This window comes from Dreissena polymorpha, chromosome 2, assembly GCF_020536995.1.
Source record: "Dreissena polymorpha isolate Duluth1 chromosome 2, UMN_Dpol_1.0, whole genome shotgun sequence".
NCBI lineage: Eukaryota > Metazoa > Mollusca > Bivalvia > Myida > Dreissenidae > Dreissena > Dreissena polymorpha.
The window spans coordinates 8,057,743-8,063,742 of record NC_068356.1 but is presented as its reverse complement, the minus strand read 5'-3'; the positions used below and the strand labels follow the sequence as shown (position 1 = coordinate 8,063,742).

At 34.3% G+C, this 6,000-nt stretch overlaps 1 long non-coding RNA gene across 1 annotated transcript in view; it reads right to left on the bottom strand.

Annotated features, from left to right (window-relative positions):
- Positions 1–593: 593 nt before the first annotated feature.
- The window catches only part of LOC127865792 (uncharacterized), a 32,020-nt gene continuing 26,613 nt past the window's right edge, over positions 594–6,000 (bottom strand). The window contains exons 2-4 of the long non-coding RNA XR_008042767.1: positions 5,024–5,172; positions 3,870–3,993; positions 594–2,173 (exon numbers count right to left, since the gene is read on the bottom strand). This is a non-coding gene — a long non-coding RNA (uncharacterized LOC127865792). The remainder of the gene's footprint in view (positions 2,174–3,869; positions 3,994–5,023; positions 5,173–6,000) is intronic.

The following is a 6,000-nucleotide window of genomic DNA, read 5'->3' as shown; positions in this document are numbered from 1 at the left end:
GATGTACATGCATTACGTTGTAAAGAAATATGGTAATGCCTAATTTACAGTCATGAGTGTTGCAGTTTTTTAATACAAAGATATAACATTGATTTAAGAAAATATTTTCAGATTATATATATATATATATATATATATATATATATATATATATATATATATATATATATATATTATTTCAGCTTAAAAAAGTTAAAAACTGATTATGAACCAAATTCAGTTCCAGAAATGTATAATCCCAATCGGTGTTTTTATCAACATTTGAGCTAATTCACATGTACACTCAATTCAGGAAAACTATTGTATTATTATTTCACACAATCATAGTTACCACTATCATCATTTATTTAATATGTCAATAAGCTCGATTGGTAATTGTCGGTTCTGCTCGGGTAATGCAAAGTACCCCGTGTACTCTTAAGTATACTTTCATGTACCCCGGGTACGCTAAATATACTTAAACGTACCGTTGGTCTGTCTGTCAGTGCAGTCACTCACAAACTTTTCAGTGCTTAATCTCAGAAACTCAATATAAGTTTTCAACATGAAACTTTATGGGTGTATAAATATAGCTGAGGAGAGGTGTCATGCACAAGAACCATAATCCGTCACTTTCTGATATAAGAGTTACTGCGCTTTGTTGTTTTTGTATAATGTAACTAGGGCTATATCTCAGATACTATACAAGATTTTAACATGAAACTTCATGTTTGTATAATTATCAATGCACGAGAACCATAACCGTATACTTTCTTACATAACGGTTATTGCCCTTTCTTGTTAGTTATTTTATGATGTAACTTTTCAGGGCTATATCTCATTTATAGAACCATGCATAAGAACCACAACCCTTCACTTTCTTAAATAAGAGTTATTGCCCTTTGTTGTTTTTGTAAGATGTAACTTTTCAGGGCTTTATCTCAGAAACTATAAATACAAGATTTAAACAGGTAATTTCATGGGTGTATAATTGTCAACGAGAATAAGTGCCATGCACAAGAAACATAACCCTAGTACATATGTATATGTCTGATGTTACTTTACAGGACTATATCACAGATACTATACACGATTTAAAGATGAAATTTAATGGATGTTAAGATATCAATGAGGAGAGGTGTCATGCACAAAATCTATAACCCTACACTTTCTTAAATAAGAGTTATTGTCAATTGTTTTTTTATGTTGTTACTTTTAAATAAGTGACATAAGGGTACAACCCTTCAAATAAACTTTTCTGTTAGTTCTGCACCCATCAATAATCAAAATTTATTTGGCGGGGGATATCAATTTAACGAATGTGCTTATTATAAGTCTAAACGTTGAAATAGACTTAATATTTTAAGTAGCAATGAGAATATAAGACACAACAGACTCATCAGTCATCAGTATTATGTTAGCATATCTTTAGTCGGTTACTGAACTAGGGAAAATAAAGTTGAAGTTTATCAGGTGGTCTAAAAGTCCTCACCGCCTAGCAGATAAGTCTACAAAGTATTTTAAAATCGGTTCATGAACATGAAATGATAAGTCATTTACGCCATCGGGATTATTTATTTTAAGTCAATATGTTTTTTGAATCTTAAGGCACTTGAAATACACCACTACATAATTAAATATCTAGGTCAATTGTGATTCTGTCAAGCAATGATTATCATATCAATTATTATCTCCCGAGTTATTCTTTTTTTCTTGCACTTATCATAATATAACCATCTGGATTATTTTTGCCAAACAGGTGGTTTTGCAATCTGAGCACCACAATCATCAATATTTTTGTGTGGATATAAAGATGTTATAAAAATTTAGGATTATAAAACCTTAAGTTTTATTGTGCTGTACTTGTTTAGGAGATGTGTAATACCAACTGGCTACTTCTGTTTTCAGAACTTCAAGGCACAGAAGGATTTTATTAATATTTTGTTGAGTTCTCACATTAATCGAGCCCAAAGCACTTCCTGCTACAAAAACATATTTTCGAGCAACAACACATATTGATAATATCCATTTTAATGCCGTGCGGGTCTTTACAGTGGAGTGATCGAGTCGCACAGATATGTTTTCCGCACTCCATGAATCAGAAGTCTGTGTCTCACGACTAGTCTCAATAAACTGAATCATGGGCCTGTCGCAACATTGTGGGATGCTTTTTCATGACCAAACATTTGGCAGTCTGGAAATAAAGTAAAAGTCATTCATACTTAACTTAAAAAACAACAACATTTGTTTGCAATAAGAAAAGCATATATTCACTAGATTAAGTGTTCACAAAAAATACTATTTCTGAAAATAAAATTGCAAGAACGATAGTTTGACAGTGAAAAGTATTCATGTTTTATGCATCATAAATATACAATCACATTAAGACACTGAAAAACAACTTTTCATACAAAATAATATAATGGAGCAAAGAGAATGCTTTTTTTCATTATATGACACATTAATAAATTAAAATATGAGTAATCTTCTTGTTTAACCTTTTTCCAGGGTTATTTGACACAAGTGGGACTCTATAACACAGTTTGATCCTCAGGTTATGATATTACATATGAAATATCATGTCCTTTATAAATTAAAAGAAAATGCAAGGCTCTAAAAACCAATGCACCAACAGAAAGGGAAGATGATTATATTCTACATTCTCCCATTATTTTGTTGAATAAAAGTTAATGCAGATCTTTACTAAGCAAACTAGAGCTTTGTCACAGACGTGACAAATACCCCCACGTGCCGCATTGACACAGACTATTTTGCATGCTGTCTTCACAAAACAAGAGAATCAAATTTATGGCGATTTTTAAGAATGATAATGCCATTATCATTTATGGCCATTTCGACCTTTGAACTCTTGAATTCTTTAGCATGACATGCAGTCCAAATTTATGGCCATTGCTTTACTTTTGAACTCCAAGTGTGACCTAGACCTTGGAGTTATCGACATAATTCTTTCGCATGACACATCGTCCAATGACTGTGAACAAATGTACCATGTATTTTTAAAATCTCACAATAAATGACATAGTTGTGGTCCGGACAAGATCATTTATGGCCAATTTTGACCTTTGAACTCACAGTGTGACCTTGACGTTGCAGATATAGACATAATTCTTTTGCGCGACACACCGTCCAATAATGGTGAACAAATTTTCCAAATGATTTAAAAATCTCACAATGAACAACATAGTCATGGCCTGGACAAGCTCATTTATGACCTTTTTTTACCTTTGAACTCAAAGTGTGACCTTGAACTTGGAGTTATCGACATAATTCTTTTGCGCGACACACCGTCTAATGATGGTGAACAAATGTGCCAAATGATTTTAAAATCTCACAATGAATGACATAGTTATTGCCCAGACAAGCTCATTAATGGCCATTTTTAATCTTTGAACTCAAAGTGTGACCTTGACCTTCGAGATATTGAAGTAATTCTTTCGCGCGACACACCATCCCATGATGGTGAACAAATTTGCCAAATGATTTTAAAATCTCACAATAAATGATAAAGTTATGGCCCGGACAAGCATTTGACCCTTGAACTCCAAGTGTGACCTTGATCTTGGAGATATCGATGTACTTTTTTCACGCAACACACCGTTCCATGATGGTGAACAAATGTACCAAGTTATTTTAAAATCTAACGACAAATCACATAGTTATGGTCCGGACAAACTTTTGGTTTAAAACACACTAAGTGACCCCGTGACCTAGTTTTTGACCCAGCATGACCCATATTCAAACTTGGCCTAAACATCATAAAGATACAACTTGTGACCAAGTTTGGCGAAGATCGGATGAAATTTCGGGACAGACCGACCGACAGTACGACAAAGTGACTCCTATATAGAAATATAAAGCTAATTTATTACCATCAATGCAAACACTCCACAGCTGTTTCCATGGCGCTGTTTGTTGCAAGGTGGCGCTTTGAACTCTGAACTGAATTTTTCCAAGCCATCTTTCACAATTTGCGCTCGTTGACACATGAGCTGGCTGCAACAAATATTTTGTTGGTAAAAATCAACAAAAATCATGTGCCTATATACTAAAGCGGTACTTTATCTATACCAAATTGTTTTGGTAATCAGTTTTCAAACATTATATATATATATATAGGTTGTTCCAGGAGTACTATATATATATATATATATAAATATATATATATATATATATATATATATATAAATATATATATATATATATATATATATATATATATATATATATATATATATATATATATATATACATATATATATATATGTGAATCTATTAACACATTAATGCAGCTTCTCTACATGGAGTTATATGTGGTAAGCTATATTAAAAATGCCATATTCAATTATCGAATCACAGTTTGGATAAGCTCAAAGACATACATAAAATGCACATACACCAACTGCTACTGTGACTGCTATATCAAGCAGGTAAGACAAAAAATGAACAAGGGCTGTTTGTAAAACATGCATGCCCCCCATATGGGCTGTCCGTTGTAGTGGCAGCCATTGTGTGAATACGATTTTTGTCACTGTTACCTTGACCTTTGACCTAGTGACCTGAAAATCAATAGGGGTCATCTGCGGGTCACGATCAATGTACCTATGAAGTGTCATGATCCTAGGCAAAAGTTCTTGAGTTATCATCCGAAAACCATTTTACTATATCGGGTCACCATGACCTTGACCTTTGACCTAGTGACCTCAAAATCAATAGGGGTCATCTGCGAGTCATGATCAATCTACCCATGAAGTTTCATGATCCTAGGCGTATGCGTTCTTGAGTTATCCGAAAACCATTTTACTATTTCGGGTCACATTGACCTTTGACCTAGTGACCTCAAAATCAATAGGGGTCATCTGCGAGTCATGATCAATGTACCTATGAAGTTTCATGATCCTAGGCCCAAGCGTTCTTGAGTTATCGTCTGACAACCACCTGGTGGACGGACCGACCGACCGACATGAGCAAAGCAATATACCCCCTCTTCTTCGAATGGGGGCATAATAACAGCTTTAAACCTTACCAGAACAAATCGAACAAGGCCTTGTTGTTACCACCCAACGAGTCGTAAATGGTTACAGTCCTGGACATAACACTTGCAACCAGCAAAACCCAGTGATTGTTGCCTTTACATTGTGGCAGCATAAGTAGATCATACATATTGAAGTCCACCTACAAAATGTGAAATTATAATGTACCTTAAACAATGTATACATTACTAAACAGTGAGAAATTTGCTCAAATTACTTCAAAAAAGTATAGTGGCATGCTAGAATCCAGTACAGTTTAAGTTAACAATAAAACAAAAGATTGTCAGGCAATATAGTACTCCTGGAACAACTTTGTAGAGGTCATCATTTGCAACGAACATGTAGAATTTATGAAGAACCACCACTTTTACATAAAAATTCATGTTATGTAAAACAAAGACTTTGGCATTCATATCTCACAGACATATCAAGTCATTACAACTGCCACCTTTATCAACATAATTATTGGAGAACTACTATATCTCACTACATACAAAATATGGTAGCCCTAGATCCTAGAGTTAAGGACAAGAATATTTTTAAAGTTTTCACAAAATAAGCAAGAAAGAAGTGTATATAATGTTCAATTTTGTGATCCGCGGGTCAGGGTCAAATTTGACCCAAAGGGCATAATTTGAACAAACTTGGTAGAGGATAATAAGATGTTACTGCAAACCAAATTTGGTAGCCATAGTCCGAATGGTTTTCTACAAGAATATTTTTAAAATTTTCACAAAATAGGCGCTTTATAAGCGTTTATTCAATTTTGTGACCCCCCCCCCCCCGGGGCAGGGTCAAAGTCGACCCCAGAGGCATAATTTGAACAAACTAGGTAGAGGACTATCAGATGTCACTTCATACCAAATTTGGTAGCCCTAGGCCCAATGGTTATGGACAAGAATGATTTTTTCGGCGTTAGCTGTATACGCCAGCTTTTCACCTTAGCCTGACCTTTGTTAGCGTCCAATAG